Source organism: Triturus cristatus, chromosome 1_1 (assembly GCF_964204655.1).
Source record: "Triturus cristatus chromosome 1_1, aTriCri1.1, whole genome shotgun sequence".
Classification (NCBI taxonomy): Eukaryota; Metazoa; Chordata; class Amphibia; order Caudata; family Salamandridae; genus Triturus; species Triturus cristatus.
This window is the reverse complement of record NC_140579.1, coordinates 397,962,334-397,980,043: the sequence shown is the minus strand read 5'-3', so window position 1 is coordinate 397,980,043 and position 17,710 is coordinate 397,962,334. Positions and strand designations below refer to the sequence as shown.

General features: G+C 46.2%; 1 protein-coding gene across 1 annotated transcript in view; it reads left to right on the top strand.

The window, feature by feature from the left end:
- The window catches only part of LOC146870303 (proteasome subunit beta type-7-like), a 136,039-nt gene that overhangs the window by 21,935 nt on the left and 96,394 nt on the right, over positions 1–17,710 (top strand). The window contains exon 4 of the mRNA XM_085642554.1: positions 11,428–11,521. The gene's annotated coding sequence lies outside the window, so the exon portion shown is untranslated. The remainder of the gene's footprint in view (positions 1–11,427; positions 11,522–17,710) is intronic.

Genomic DNA, 17,710 nt, shown 5'->3' with positions numbered 1-17,710 from the left:
TGAAGAAAGCAGCAATTTGGCGCCATTTTCTGTTCGTATTTTTTAATTGACCAATCTAAGATTAGAAATGCCACTTAGATTGGTAAAAAAAGTGAGCTAACAGACTACGAAAAAAATTAAACTTGACATTTTTAGGTCTCACCTAGCGTTGCAGCGCTCATGCAGTGCCCGCTCTGCGAGCCTTCTTGTAATCAAGCCAATTTCAGAAGTGGACTCTAGGCTCCGCACCTTCTTTCCATTGGCCTGCGTCATCGTGCATGCTAAACCCTGGCTTTCCATTGTCAGTGAGGCTTTTTAGTCCCTCCTTGTTACTGCCCTGTCTTCTTTTGGCCCCGCCCACCCAGACTGGATCTTTTACTTGTGGTTAGACTGTCTCCTTCAATTAGTTGGTAGGCACTTTCTTTTTGTCATTCGTTCACGAAACACGATGCTGCAACGCTATGCCCTCGAAATTGTATGTTTTTGTTATTTCTTAAATGAGCGGGGCGCCCACTAGGGACACCGCGCTCCATATACTTATATTTTTGCGGTGTCCACTTCAGGGACACCGCACTCATCCCAGCAGCCTGAATTTGATGCAGTGCGATGCCTCATCATAGCGGCCTGTGGTTTATTGCACTGAGAAGCTTCATCTCAGAGGCTGCCATTTTACGTCATGAGAAGCCTCATCATAGATGCCTGCATTAAATGTAACAAGAAGCCTATCGGATGTGCCTGCATTTAATAGGTGTGGCTGCCTGACCAGAGAAGCCTGTATTTAATGTCCAGAGAAGGCACATCAGAGATGCCTCTGTGTACTACATACGTACAGGAGCATTACCACAGAGGTCACACGCAGAGCGCGTGAGGCGTAAAAACACCTACCGCAGAAGCCGCTATGATTAAAAGGGTTATTGACAGAGCCGCTTGACCGATCGGGATAATCGATGAGGCCGATGCTCACCCCGGGCGGGAGGCTCACAGACACTGCTTGTGCTCTGCTGCAGCCTGGGGGACTGCAGAGGGGGACAGAATTACATTTGGGCTTGTTGGGCCCGCAACGTGACCGCGTGACTGTAATCAATTAGGGACAGTCCACGGACCCAGGCATTAAACACCGAGCGGCTCTGTGAAAAAAAATAAAATGGGGGTTCGACGATGCAGGGTGTTATAGAACAAGCAATTTCCAACCAAGCGCCAGGTTTTATCAGCCTTTTATGCACCCCCCTAAAAAAAAATAAACATAGATACGTTCTCAAGAACGACCCTACTAAGCAAGCAGTTGGCTGAGAGAGCAATTTCATTTAACATGTTTTTTAAATAACTGTAGATTTCATACTGTGGATATAGATTGTAAAGCCAGACCGAGCATTTAAATTACTTTTGTTGCAAATGTCTTTGTGTGAGTAAAGTCTGGTGTTTCTTTTACTGGCTCCCACACTCGGGCACGTTGGCGCTCTGTCAGCCTTTATTTTGCCGCTGGAATGTTAACTTTCGGAAGACTGATGCTCACACGATGAGACGAACATTCAAAAACCTTTGCACTGCACCCGTACCTTCGATAAATGCGAGCATCGATTTTCCGTTGTTTTATGAGAAAAGAATCTTTTACATTGTTGCTTTCGTCTTACGTTTGCTAGAATCTTATTAAAAAAAAGAACAGAAATAATTATATTTATGCATAAGTGGCCCGTGCGCCTCAGAATGTCACTAACAACCCTCAATCAATCATTTTCGCAGTGACTCCTTGGTTTTAGTTATATTGTTGCAATCGGTGCAAAACAGGTGAGTTCACCTAAAGTTGAGGACGTGTTGTATCCATTGTCTTTATATATCAACTTTTTGTGTAGAGCTACTCTGCCATTTCTGAACTTCACCTGCACTTGTTAGTTCGCCAATTCATTGTCCTAGATGTATTGATGTGTGAATGATGGAATGCCGAGACTGGAACTCGCCACGTCTAGATGACTACATTTTGTCAGCACTGAGCATTCAGCTCACTGAGCCATGATGCGATAGCTGGTTTATGTATGCATCACTATTGGCAAATAGCGAAATTGAGATGATATGAGGGATGAGCCACTTTGTCCAAGATCAGACAGTTGGTTTCCTCGGGTCCGATCTTCATACATCTGGCAACTCACATTGTGTTATGGCTTTTCTTTACTGTTGTTGTAGTACGCCTACATTGCCCTCAAATGTGTATTATTGTCATGTGATAACATTAGCACCTATTATACAGGGCGATTGAGCGCGTTTGGAAGAGCTATAGAATAAACTGGTGTCACTGTTATTATTTCCAATGCCTCTCGGGCCCCTGTAGGGCATCTCAATCTGGATGTGTACCGCTATTGTCACTGCCCTCGGTGTCAGAGTGAGCCCTGTCCCCAGGGCACAAGTTCTAAACAAGCATTTGCAATGCAATAAGTCTCGCATTTACGTGAGTTTGAGCTATTGGCATTGTAAATGACAATGCCTTTTATATATGTTTTAAAAAATAAATAAAAGGCATTGTCATTTACAATGCCAATAGCTCAAACTCGCGTAAATGCGAGACCTATTGCATTGCAAATGCTTGCTTTATGTTGTATTTTGTTTTCTTTAGATACCCGCGAGAGGTGGGGGAGCAATAGAGAAGCAAGTTGGGGAGTGGGGGTGGGGGGGTCAACACAATAAAATAATAATAAAGCCTGGTTAGGGAAGGAGGTGAAAAGCAGAACATGAGGGAAAGAGCAATATGGACAGTGGGGTGGGTGGTTTGGGGGGATGAAGCTCATGGGAGAGGGTGCAACACATGAGGAAGAGAGCAACACGGAGCATGGGGGTGGGTATTTGACAGGGGAGAAGCACACAAGGTTGAGAGCTAGAAAACATGTGCACTCTCATGGAGTGCTTAAGGAAAAAGAAAAAAAGTAGTTCCTTAAAAGTGATCAGGGAAGAGAAAAAGATACAAATCAGATGGTAAAGAGGCTATGCCTCAGAGGAGAGGTAAACACAAGATGGGATAGGATTGACAAGGAAAGCTAACAAACAAGAAGAAAAGAAATAAACGTGATAAAAGGCCAACAACTGGCCGCAGTGGATGGGCTCTAAGCCACTGTAAATTCTTGGTATAGATGACAATAGGTCTGACACAACCTGGTAGAGGATACATAAGGAGATATTGAGCAGACTGCGCAGTGTTCTTGCCTTAATCAGTTATTCAAACCTTAGATAGGTATTCTCTTGGCTTTTTCCACATCTAATGTTACCAACACAGGTGGGATCTCTTTCTTGGTTCCTTTTTCAACTAGGTGGATTAGCCTTCTTAGGTTATCTTTTGTTTGGCGATGTTTAATAAAGCCCGAATAATCCAGATGCGTATTAGCGTTGGGAGGAGGATATTCTACAAGCGAGTTGACAGTATCTTAGTAAATATCTAGGTGACAACATTCAACAAGGCTATAGGCCGATAGGAAGCACATGTCTTGGGGTCCCTCCCTGGTGTGTGTATCAAACAGGTGAGGGATTCCCTTGCAGAGATAGCCAATTTTATAGTCAGAAGAGTTATAGACTCTCGCCAGTTAAGGGCTCAGCAGGACCCCAACGTTTTATAAAAAATCCCTGTATAGCTGTAACGTCCTGGAGACTTGTTGACATTATGGTGGTAATGGCCTGTTTGACCTCCTGTTCTGTAATAAGGTCTTCTAGCTGGCAGCGTTCAGCTCAGTAAGTTTGGGAAGGTTGTCCTTTTGTAGTGTAGCGGCTGACCTTACTCCTTCTTGTATAGTTGGATATAGTAGGAGCGGAAAGCCGCCAACTTGTGCCCCTCCTTAGTGAGCCTGGTACCATTGTCTACTCTAAGACAATATCTTTAACATAGTGGCAAACACGTTGTATGCGAAGTAGGCAAGCCTATCTTACTGCTGTGTTGGTAATGTGTCTGCTTCAGATTGAGGAGAGTAAGTTTGGCCCTGTTAGTGTCCATTGTGAGTATCTGGCCTCGGAGTGCCATAAGCTGCTGTTGCTTAGGGAGTGTGGTGGCTAATTTATAGTCTTTTTCTAGATCTTTAAGCTCCCTCTCAAGAGACTCTCATTGTTGCTGTCTGAGTCTTCTAAGATAGGATAGTTTACTTATGCAAGTCCCCCGTAGAGCCACCTTAAAAGCATCCCATAACTTCTCCATCAGCATATCAGGTGTGTCATTACGTTGGAAATAGTCCTTTATGGACTCCATCAACTCGGTCAGAAGGACTGGGTGCCTAATCAGGCCAGGATTAATAATCACCTGGGGAATCTCTGAGGTAGGTCCCCCTGATCTAGTGTCACTATCACCGGTGCATGATCAGCTATACTAATCTCTAAGGACCCCATTAGAGCAGCTAGAGGTAAGAGCTACTGAATATATTTTTGTATTCTCAAGAGCGTCTGGCGTACAAGGGAGAAGAAAGTGTAGTCTTTGTCAGAGTGGTGTCATCCCCGCCAATAATGAATCCCTAAGTACCACAGCTTTCCTTTCAGTGTGGCGGAGAATCCCCCACAGTGTGGGGTGCACGGTCCTGTCCTATTATCTCAGAGATTCCAGACTAATATGGAGTGTCCCATAAAGATGATGTCACCCACAGTAAATTCCGCCACTAGTTCAATACTTTTACACAAGAAGGCATCTTGGCCAGTGTTTGGGCTTAGAGCACCATCACTGTCAGTGTCCAGCCATCGATCGAGTCCTTAATCATGAGTAGGGCACCCGGTTTTATGGTATTTATGTTTGGTACATTTCCCTTTGTATTTATTCATATTTCTTTTTTGCTAATATCCATATTTATTTTGGGGTTTGTGAAATCGAAACTAGTATATTTCCACATTTAGGTAACCGATAAATGTGCATTCATGCTATTACACCTGATAGGTTTCCATGATATGAATGCCCAAAGATGATAAATCAATGCACTTGTCTAAAAACATGAACATTTTGGTATCAAGGTTGTACATAACTACTGCTGTTTAAGCCTCTTTACTAAAATTCCTTTCTTTGTTTAACCCCTTACCTGTCAGTCTGCACAGCTATTGGCCTGGCAGTCATGAATGCCAGCATTCAGAATCACTCAAAAAAGAATCCAATTTACGTTTTTATCCACATTTAAAAATACATACAGACAGGAAAATAAATGGTTTTCTGTCTGTATTTGTCTGTAAAAATCATTAAAAACTGAAAAATAGAGACCCCTAACCATGAGGTATCTACCCTCCCTGTCTTTCTTGCACTGAGCAACATGGAGGGGGAATCCACTATGTATGAAGAGAGTGAGCAATATGCCTGAAGATATAGTTTGTGTCTGACTCTAGTGTCTTCTCCCTGTTTCAGGTGTGTTTCCTGAAATGCAGTGAGACTGTACCTGCCCCTCTTTATGAGTTGCCAAATCTTGGTCCATTTATTGGGGACGTTCAACGCCTTAACATTGAGTAATAGGACCTTAACCAAACCGCATACCATGGATCTTGATTATCAAAAGCCACCTACCCCATTTTCACAAGGGAATCAGAATCGCAACATACCGAGTCTTGTAGTGTTTGTGCCTTTTGATTATCCAAGCCACTATGTGGACCACTGAAAGTGTTCTTGTGAGGAGTGAAGGCTCTCTGTTTCCCCACCCTTTTTGTTCATCCTGCCCGCCTTCCCCTCATAACCCCAAACAGTGTGAAACTAATAAACCAGAATAGAAACATAGCACCAATCAATGTCACTGTGCCAAAATGCACCCTGTCTGAGCGGTAGGGATCCCTCTCTTTCCCAAGGAGGATACTTGAGCTCCGTCAATATAAGGGAGGGCTTGGCGGTGTAACCAAGGGGTTTTACGTAACATCTCTCATATTCCATCATCGTTGCCCATCAATGGGTATAGTGGTTATGGCATCTAAAGGTCCAGAAGGAGCTATTGCCACTCCCCTGCAACAGAATAACAGGAGGGGACCAGTTTCACAAGTCATAAGTCTTCTTTCCGAGTTGCACTTCTGTTCCTCCTGAGCCCCAGGCACTGCAACTCTTGTACCTGCCAAGGGGTAAGAGTCGGGGGGGGGGGGGGGTCCCCAACCCTCTGTGCCGCCAATGTAATACCCAGCAGTTGTGCCGCCACCGCCAGGTCTAAGGTCTGGTGTGACTTGTTGCCATGATCAAACGCAATGCCGAATGGATAGAGCCATCTATACCTGATTTTATTTTGGCAAAAGTGTTCCGTGATATGCATGAACTGCTGTTGTCTGAGAAGCATTGCCGGGACAATGTCCTGGAACAATGTGCCGGAGTAGCCCTCGTGTTGGATGTTGTCCTTGGATCTGGCGCCTGTAGGACCTGTGCTTTTATCTAGAACTCATGGAACTTGGCCAACACATCCTGGAGTCTGGCCGATCTCGCCATTTGGTAGGGGCCCATTCGGTGAACTCTGTATAGCTCAATCAAGGCGGAGTCAGTACCAATTAATGATTAAAAGAGTCCCAAGACAAAGTGCTTAAGATCTGAAACCTCCACTCCCTCTATTAGACCCCTGATTCGAATGCTGTCTCTCCAGGATAGATTTTCTAGGTCTTCGACCTTTTTCATAGGTACATCATTTATGGCATGAAGAGCTGTGCAAGTGTCCATCAGTGTGTGGCTCTTGCCCTTCTGAGCCTCTAAGTTGCTTTCTGCTTCAACAATCCTGGCTCCCACTGCATCCACGTCTGACCTTAGCGTCGCGATTTTGTCACCGAGATCAGATCTTAGGGCGTTGCTCTCTCTCTGTTGTAATATCTGCCATGCGCTCCTCCCGCAATTCTACCTTCGAGCTGGCAAGCAGATCTTCCTTTGTCAGGTCACCTGTCTCCTCTCTGCCAGACCTTGCCTACCGGGTCCTTCAAACACATCCCGACTGCATGGAAAGCTCACTCCAAAGAAGCCTGTGACTTTCCTCTGTGTGTGTTATTTTGGGGGAGACATAGTTGGAGTTAGGCGGTGGGGAATCTGTGCCCTCTAAAAGTGGGCGTAGTCTCCAGTGGAGTGCCAGCTAGGGTGGATGTCATAAATGGTATGGGCTGTGTGTGGTGAGACTTCAATCTCTAGATATTGGGCTCTCATATTGATTTCTCGCAGCAGCAGGTCACGGAGTCACCAGCAAAGTGACAAAGTAAGGGGCAGAACGTAACAAATCTCTCCAGACCACTCAGCGCCATATGTGCTGTTTCCCAGCAGGTCTGTGTTTCTATATACTGCCCCAGTGCCCATGTTCCCCTGCGATCCAGACAATATTGACAAGAAGGCCTAGTCGAACCCCTATGTGACAGAGGCAGGGGACCCTGGTGTGCCAGAGAGTTCTGTTTCAGGGCATCATGGGGAGGAGGTGTTCACAAGCCAAGGCGATTCCCGAGATCACAGAGCTCAGTTAGGGAGTGTCTATCTTGGTCCGCACCGAAGCTGCTCCCCTCCAGCTGCTTTCATCATTGAAAGTATGGATTAATAGGTCCCAGCAGCACAGTGCTGTGGTAGAAAATGCCAGGAATGACTGAAGCATAGCTGGCAAGTTTCAATGTGCTTATGCGTGACACTTCAATGCCTTATGCGTGAGCGAACATTGAGTGACACATTTTGCCACTGCAACAAAGCAATAATGTTCCTGTAATGAAATCAGTTTTATAAAGTTAACTCCTTTTGTGCAGCTTTACATAATGGCTAGGCAAGAGATAAACTGCTGTCCCAGTGAAAAGCAGCTCTTTCCCTATATTACGTGATACCTTCAGCCTGTACTGGTTTTTACACGGAATATCACATTACATTCAGGCTTGTAGTTTTGCTATTGATATGGTTTGTTGGCTACAGGGCCAGTACTCATTGAAAAGGTGTTACAGGCTGTCAGCTTCAAGGTACCACGAGGATGATCTGTGGAAGACACATTTTTTATTCATGCCTTGAACGAAAGGTTGAACTCTCATTTCATAGCCATGCCTGCTGCAGTGCAGGGCAAAAAATGTCAATATAAGTTTGTTGAGTAAACTACGACTCTACAAGGTTTGCTTTCTCACCCACGGGTGGCACAGTTGAAATTGGTTCAATGCACCAACACTGAATGTGAAAGACAGGTTATTGTATATCTTCAGAACCCCACCCAATACATTGTTATAGTGGTATCATTGCTTTTAGGTTTCTAACAATCCCTAAGCCGGGATCTGGGGCACCGTGGTACCAGAAACAAACCTATTTCACTCTTTACAATACCAGACCCATAAATGGCACTAAGAAGAATAGACACTTTTAACTAAAAGTATTTTTTTCAACCAAGCATTTATTTCAACAGGATGAACCTGTTTTTCAGCATATCTAGAATAACCACACAGAATATCACAAAACAACAAATAAGCATGTTGCAAACAACGAAAATAATATGAAAATGTCTAACATAATTAAAATGCCATTTAAAAACTAACACCCTAATACATACTTCTATGCACTACGTTGTGAGAGCTTTTGAAGTAGAACTTGCAATCTAGACTTTCTTAGGAGAAGCAACGCACTGCATACGTTGTTGACAGCAAAAGCTGCGGATATCAGAGAGGCGTGAAGGCGGTGTTTCCTGTGAAAGAAAAACACGCTGTGGCAGCGTCCTTTCTCCTGGACTTAACTCGTTATCCATATCAGGTGGGATGTAGGATCTTCATGGTACGTTGGCAGCAGTTCAGATAATCTCTGGCAGTTCTTTTGTGTGATAATCTGGGAGAAGGACCTCTCCTGACTAGTGGCAATCCGTTAAACTACCTCTTATCAAGGATTGGAATTTCTGACATAAGTTCAGGAATTTCTGACATAGATTATTTGCATCAAGGTGTATGTTCCAGACATAACCTGATGATCACATGAAGGTAAATGGACGTCAATTCAGACTACACTGTTTTGATATATGTCTGTGTTTGCTCTTATTTGACCTTGCCACTGTGAAAACTAGACACTGGTCCCAGACTGACGTTGCATCAGGTGACATATCTAGTTCACAATTCTTGGAAAGATAAGGGCAGACGACATCTGCATCAATGGCAGACATGACAATGATTCAACATAATTTGGGAAAAAATGACAACTCCCATTACCTAAGATGGAGTTGGGGGCCTACTTAAAACGGAATAGGGTATTAGGAGCTTTACGTCAAGTTGACTAGATTAAAGCCTTGGCAGGACATGGACATGATTGGTATATAGGAGTGGCAGTAATTTAACAGACACGCTTTTAATATGGGGGAGAGGGTAAGGGTACTCGATGTGGGATGATTTTTGTTATGCTACCAAAAATCGAAACATAGGGAATGTTTTTGAGATTTTGATGGGTGTGACTCGTAGCTGCACACACCTCGACTCTCCAGTAAGCATGTCCCTCTCCGGCTGGTACATTAATCACTTTAAGCTCCTTTCTGTTTTATAATTAACCATTTCTATACGTCTGGATAATTTCAGTATAAAAAAGTATGCACATTTTGGACAACACTTTTGCTATTTAGGCTTGAAGGGTGGGTTCTTTGTAGTACCCAGACAGTGCATGCCCTGCCTTGTCATGGTAGCCTGGAACCTCAGCCTCAGCGATTTGAGACCGTCAACATAAGTGCTTTCATACAGGCTTGGTGTGCCGCATGCCGCTACATCACAGCAGGTGCTAGCCTGGCCCAGGGCAGCCAATAGTGCATAACGCTTACTTATTAATACTTATGGTTCCTACTCCAAGACCTGAATCATGGCGTAGCAGACAGCGTCAGGTACCACTGTCCTCTGTCCTGCCAATGACGTAAGGATCGTCGCTATCTGAACAGTTACCAGGACAAATGACTTTAAATAGACCATGGCAGTTGCTAAAATACATCAGTGTAGACATTTCAGCCTAGCGTTTGAATCACTGCAATGCACTGTGAGATGGAACACGGTGATATCTGTGTTCCTGTTCGGGTCCTTACGGTGATACGGGAAAACAGACCAAATGCCAAATGTGTTAGCCCGACCCTAGATGCGTGGTACTTAAGGCGTTCCCCTGACGTGGGCCGCGTGCCATCTCTGACGATTGTAGCAAGGGCTAGCGAGGAGGGACAGAGGAGGATTGGACGTCTTGGAGTGGGAAATGGAAGAAGGTGAAGACGCGTGTGGGGGGAGGGAGAAGAAGAGAGCTATGATAAGGTAGAGAGGGTGGGCGACAGATCCGCTTGGGCCATTGGTTTCATTTTCCTGCCTCAGACACGCCGTACCTGGTGTTAGACAACGGCTGGGTTTTTTACCAGAGGGCAGGTGCAGGCCCCATTGTTCTGGAGGAGAAGGGGGTTTAGCACCACCCTTTCACTCACAGGGGTGCTGTGCGTGTGCGGGAGTAGCGTCCACGGCATCTGTGCTTCTGAGACCTCCTCGGCGCGCGCGAGCCCTCTGCCCCTACGTGACTCCTAAACATGTGACGCCTTCCTGTTTAGGACTAGTACGGTTAGTGCTTAGATGCATGTCTAGTGCACCAGGTATGCTGAGGGGCAGGATCAGATGTAAAGGTGGGTAAACAAGGGTCTAAATCATGAACAATGCTAGTTTTTTGTTACAAAATGCAACAAAGAAAAGTGAGTACATTTCGTCTTGTTAATGATTCCACTGCCAAGTGGTTCCATGCCATGTGTGATAGCATGATATAGACCGGGCTTTTCAACAAACAGCATGTCATTATGGTCTAATAAATCCTAGCATGCAAAGTGATGTTATTGTAAAAGTTAGGACTGGATGAAGATGTCACACAGGACGTGGACAGCTATTTTTTTTTAGCTTTCACAAAATGTATTAGTCCATTTCTAAAAATGTGGCAGTACTTGTTACCATCATTTTCAATTTTGTGTAATGATGTTTATATCAAGTTTCTCTAAAACACCATCACTTTATAGCAATAGAGGCAGAGGTGCAAGCTTCCCTCACACAATTAATAGGTATGAAAAGCATACGCTTCAGTCACTCACAGTATCGGCTATCACAATGGTGGCGCTGGACTTAAAATACCCACACACTCAGCAAATGAATTTGTCCAGTCTTGAAATATGGTCTAGTTAGGACAGGGGGTGCAAAGACGACACTCTTGCTACCACAAAGTGTTTATAGGGAAATTGCTAAATCATTCACAAATATGAAAACTCAAACTTGCCCGGAGAACACAGCAATGTTATACAGGCAGACCATCACGTTGTTCAAAAGTTACAGAACTTATTCACAAAAGTTTAAAATATACAATAGACAATGGGAATATGTGTACAAAGCCTATATATTAAAATACAGGCAAATGTGTACTGACAGAGCTCAGTCTGGAGTCAGTGAATGTGGGGACCGTGAGTCTGTAGTGAGTGTCAGGCCCATTAGGCTTCAGTACTGAGTGCTCACTGTGGTGTTAGTGGGAGTGGTTTAGATGAGATTTACTGACCTCAGTATTTTTCTTTCTCCTTACAGGAATGCATCACTAGAGAAGCACCTCTTGGAAACTGGGGCGAAGGCCCCCAAACCACGGAAGACGGGAACCACCATAGCAGGTCTCATCTTCAAGGTAGGAGTGAATTCCACCTGTGTGCAACCAACACCAACCAGCCAGTCTCGCGTGCTTGCTTCTATCCTGTGTGACATCACCAACAGCTGCCAGCCAATCACAGGAACCCTCTGCTGTCATTGGTGGTTTGTTACTCCAAACTATGTGCTCCCCTCTTCCTCCTGGTAGCTGTGTGTTAAAATGTGTATATAGAGGTGGGCAGGGCAGAACGCTATTGGGCAAAGCCGGCGCAGTGTTCTGGCTTGGCTCTAATAGCCATGTCATCACCATAGTCAGCTTCTAACTCGTGCAACAAACATCATGTAGACATATGATGCAGACTCTTAGAAATTCAAAAACGTGTATTTCTGGGGGGGAGTGGCCAGCAGCCAACGAAGATGGCCGCAGCTTAGGGAAGCTCCGTGCCTGCAATCCGCCCGCCGCACAATCTTGACACTAATCCGCTGCAAACCGAGAGTTCCTACGGTGGTGGCGATCTGAGGGGCCGCGGTGACGAGTGGGAGAAGTTCTGGCCCCGTGCGGACTCCCAGACACGGCGCAACAGAACCTGAAGATTCGGGCCTGGTGGAGGCAGAGGAGCCGGGGCCTCGATTTTGCCTTTCCTGTGGGAGGCGCCTTGCGGTGTGAGACTCTCGCGCATACGGCAGTAGCCGCTGTGCCCCGAGTGACCTGGCTGCGCTGAGGAGATACGAGACTGGGGGCGCGGCACAGGGCGTGCAGTCGGCCCCCCCAGGTATCCGGCTGAACGGAGGTAAGGCAGCCTGGGACTCGCGGCGGCAAGCGGACGGTGTCCTTGGCCTGTGAGGCGTACACCCGCCTGTGGAGGAGGAAAGATTACCAACGGGCCCTGATACTCCCCCCGGGGAAACGAGGTAAAGGTGAAGCGGACCCCGGGACGGGGGGGGACGTGCCGCACGAGGGCCTGACGGGGTGGACCCAGCTGCCCAGACGCTGGTTGGGGCCTATAGCGCTGCGGGGCGGCCGCTCCCCGGGCCTGATCCATGGGCGGGGGCCGAGGCCCAGGACGCCGCCCGATACGCCAGCAGGAGACATTGTGCTTTGAGACGCGTGCACCGGAGGCGCTTGGGTCCCGATAGGCGCTGCTGACGACGTGGCATCCAGGATAGCGCCGCAGACGGAATACCCGGCGGCCTGGCGCAATCCCTAGGCCTAGGATCCGAGGCAGAGGCACGGGGGACCATCCGAAGCCGCCTGGGTGTGCGTCGGCGAGGACCTCCCCCGGGAGACTCAGGGGTGCTACAAACAGGCGCGACTCCGGGGACAGGTGAGGCGCCAGGGCAAAGCTGTGCTGCACATAAAGAACTGGGTGGCACCCCATGCGACGGCTGTGTGGGACGAACGGACAACTCCGAGGGAGGCTGGCTGCATAGCTGGCGGCGCGTGGCGGATAGAAGAGGCCAGGGCGGTCTGACCCCCCGCAAGACCTGCTAACTGGGGACCGGTGAAACCGACAGGCCGCGCGTGGGAACACTCCCGTGGCAGGCGGCGGCGACAGCCGGTTCCCACCCACATCAGTTACTTTTCGGAGGGGTTGGACCCCACCTTCGCCTATTGGACAAGATGGGGAGCAAGGGGCAGCGCGCATCGTCCCACAATAAGCTGGAAAAATACGCATATCATAGAGGGCGTACTGAGACATTGACGCCGCAGGACGCCGCGGGCCCGGGCCCACCACCTGAGACGCCACCGGAGATCACCCTTAAAGATGTGATGGCCGCATTGGCTCAGATGAATGGAACCATGGGGACGATCTCGACCGATCTGGGGCTGCTTCGTGCGGACATCTCTAAAATGAACACGCGAGTCAAGGAGGTAGAAGCAACCACCGAGACTCTGACCAAAGATGCCGCAATTTTCAAAAATCAGATACATGCACTGGATACGATGCAGAAACACTTGCTGGACAAGCTGGAGGATCAGGAGGGACGGTCCAGAAGGAACAACATACGCCTGGTGGGTGTGCCGGAAAGCGTCCGGGGCCCGGCCTTAGATCTATTCGTGGAGAAGCTGATTTTGGACCAGCTACAGCCTCGTGGAATGTCCAACTTCTTTTCCGTGGAGCGGGCGCATCGAGTACCTGTGGGCAGGCCCCGACCAGGCGCCCCACCGCGGCCGATCCTGGCAAGAATATTTAACTTTCGAGACCGGGACGCCATCCTGCAGCGGGCGCGCGCCGCCCCCCCCCTAAGGGTAGATGACTGTACAATCACACTATACCCGGACTACACGGCTGCGGTGACCAAACAACGTCGGGACTTCTTGAAAGTGAAAAAGGAACTCCGCAGTCGTGAACTCAAATACGCAATGCTCCATCCAGCAAAATTGCGTGTTGAAGCGGAGGGGAAGACGTGGTTCTTCAGCACGCCCGAAGAGGCCTCTGACTGGTTGGAGGGCTGGCGACCAGCAAAGGACGTCCGGCGTGCGGGTCCGGCACACACGCTGCAGTCACAGCCATCGAAACCTGCAGGTGACACTAGTCCGGAAATCGACGATGCAACACAGGCGCAGGAGATACACACTGCGGACTGATGATGTACGGCTGGTGCGCTGGCACCAGATGAGGGTGATGCCGCAGCTGGACTGGTGTGTGGATCTGCGCACATTGCGCCGTGTACGACTCATGGTTTCTTGAACTCTCAGGCTCTTGCAATTGAATCATGCTACAACTCGGGGGTGGCGGAGCGGCACGAAGTGACTCTTTCCCCCCTACGCAAGTATACAGTTATGGGGATCAAGCACTCTGCTGAGTTGGGGTGGCGGGTAGTTCAGAATCCGCCGGGCAGTGGAGCAGGGAGGGGGGCGGAGGGGAGGGCACAGTTTCTAAGAGTTACTACTGGTTCCTTTGGTAATGTTGTTGTGACGCATAGGATTATAGCAGATGGCACCCACAACGTTGCAGCGAGTGGTGCGGCATGCACCTCGGGGGGCTCCAGTGCAGTGGGAGACGGGCATTATGCGAGTGCAGACCCTAATGGCTGAAACGGGGGAAAACATACAGACTCCCCGCGCGCCCGCCTCACTGCTCACAGTGCTGTCCTGGAATGTAAATGGGTTGGGCGATAAAATTAAGCGAGGACTGGTGTTGCAATATATCAAGCGCAGAGGTCCGGCGGTTGCACTGCTCCAGGAATCGCATTTGACAGGCTCGACCAGTAAGGCCCTAGATAGATGGGGCTACAAAATGATGATACATTCCGATTTTACCACGGGCTCGCGGGGAGTAGGGATATTGGTGAACAAGCGCTTCCCGCTGATAGTCACTGACTCCCGAAAAGACGACCAGGGATGTTTTGCGGCAGTAACCTGCCAATGGGAAGGGAAGATATACAACATAGTGACAGTATACATCCCTCCTACATTGCATCAGACCACTTTCCGTGCGCTGGGGGAATTTCTCCTCTCCCTTCCGCATGGAGAATTAATCATAGGGGGAGACTTCAACGCGACCATGGACGCGTCCATAGATAGACAGCCCTCTAGGGAACCCAATACGGCCAGTCTTCAGCTGCTGGAATTCACGGAGGCTCTTGGACTCGTAGATATATGGAGACTTCGATGCCCCAGAGAAAAGCAGTATACATTCCATTCCGGGGTACACAATAGCCTTTCTAGACTGGACTATATCTTTACGCTAGCGACCGGGGTGATGGGGGTTGCAGGGGTGACGCACCTCCCTAGAGGCATATCTGATCATTCTCCAGTCCTAATCATGGTGCAGATCGGAGCTTCCGAATCCCCTCTACTTCCACGGACGGAGTGATTTCACAGTCACACACACATCACACGATGGTGGAAATTATGTCGTCTTGGTACATTGGGATACAACGATGAATTTTCTCACGTATTGATAGTCTCAAATTATGAATAGAAATTAGAAGTCCATAACTAATTCGTTACTTCTACGGATGTCTCTTTAGGATAATATGTATCTCATCCATGGGACCATTATAAGTTCATCAGGTCGGATTTTGGATTTGTAACAATTCTTCACGTTCAGGGGCACCTGGCATTTCTCCCAGATTTGTCGTCATGTTCATGGCTTTTCAGTTCAATGGGAGGACAAGGTCGCAGTCACTGTAAAGCCTCCTTTCAAATTTTCCATCTACTCGAATGCAGGCTGCGGGTGGTAGCCATTTTATAGCAGGCCACAATGGTCAACTTAAACAAGGAAAACACAAAAACATTATTACTGCATGGAAATGATTATACAGTGTTATTCCCCTGCTAATACCCTTATGTGTATGTATTTATCTAGCCATTTGCGACATCAAAAGCCATTAATGCATATTAATTATAAGCGCAAAACACAATAACATCACATAAGCAACATTTATTCTATCAATTTGCTCACCAACTTAATTCACTTATTATTTTAGCCATGCAATAGCATTCCCACGTGTAATTCTTCTGTTAATAAGGTTGGTCAGACAAGACTTTACAAATCTTTAGTAATTACGAATTAATCAGTAGTACTTTTAATAATGACATACGAAAATGAAACAGGTATTTGGTTTAAAAGTAAAAACCCTGCTCCATCAATCCCCCCTTTGGTGATATCTTATCACCACAAAAATCAAAACCCAAAAGTCAATTTAATTTCCCCTTTTAAAGAAATTCAAAATGTCTTCTTGTTCATTTTTAAACCCTTGTTTCCATATCATCTTCTCTTTTAGTTTCTATATACATGCTTTCCCTCAATTCTTCTAATTCTATTTCTTGTGGATCTCTTTCTTGTTTCTTTTGTCTCTTTTTAACATTTTCTCGTATTATTTTCTTTTTATTTCTTCTGTATCTACAACACATACACCCTAATCTAAGAATTAATAATGCAACAATTACACATGTTAATGGAAATAATATTTTACCAAAAATGTTACTACCTATTTTAGCTACAAAATTCTTAATAGCAATCATCTTATTAGCCATTTTAGTCCAGATACTTTCAGCTTCCAGTGGTACTAATTCTTCATGCAAATCAGTAATATTTTTGATATAGACCTTTAGATCTTTGCTTTCGTCAGGAATGTAAGTGCAACAATGTTGAACTTTCAGCATTCCACAGACTCCACCCTCTTTTGCCAATAGAATGTCAAGGGCAAGTCGATTTTGCATCGCCATAGCGCGTAAAGCAACCATTTCAGTATTTACCAAAAGAAAGCCTCCAGCGGTGCTTGTTGACAAGCGATCCACCACTGTTGACAGCTTCCGAATGCCATATGCATTCAATGAAATTCCCACTGCTGGTATTAAAGCTCCAAAAATATCTCCTACAATTTCTGTCCATGTTTCTCTTCTATAGCGTGTTAATGGATTAGTATGTTCAGCATTTTCTACTCTATCCATGTGCAAAATCTTCGGAAAGACCAGGCCAACATAACATGTGCCAAACCAATGGTCAGGCAAACGGTAATAAGCCTTGTTCCCACAAATATAATACACTCCCGGAAAAACTGGATCTTCTCCTCCTCTAAATCCCTATCCGGTTGCAATAAAGTATGTATCATGGCACTCACTAGTCCCTATGAAATAATAATCATATTGGGATCTCTTCCTGGTAATGCATAGTTTGCCTTTCTGTGGTGCATCTATAGCCATAGTTGGACTTGCTCCATTTTTCAACTCCTTTTCTTTCTCAATATCTCACACTGTTTCACTCATTTTTTGTCCTTCTGCTTTCTTGTGCATGTTCAACCTTCTTCTCTCAACCATGTCTAGAAAAGTTTTCTCTTCTTCTTTCAAACTGCAGGTTAAATTGTTTCTAAAAACATATTCTAATGTTAATTCTCTAGTTTCTAAAAAAATCTCACCTAAAGTGTTAGCTTCTATAACAGGATTCAGTTCTTTATTCATAGGCAGTTGCCCAAGAATATTATCTACATTAGACATATTATAATCTAATTTCCCTAATTGATAAAATATACTAATCAACACACTACATGAAATTCCATACGTAGCCGGAAGGAGATGATAAGTCACTCCCTCCGAAACAGAAGCAGGTAATTGCATACAGACGTAGCAATCCCTTACATCCATTGTCTTTACATATTCGTACAATAATTTTGAAAACACATTGCTAGAAAAATCATTAATAGACCTATCCATATGTATATATACATTGCTAGTTCTAGTTGGAACTATCTTCTGTGAACTCTTCCCTATGTTATTCCT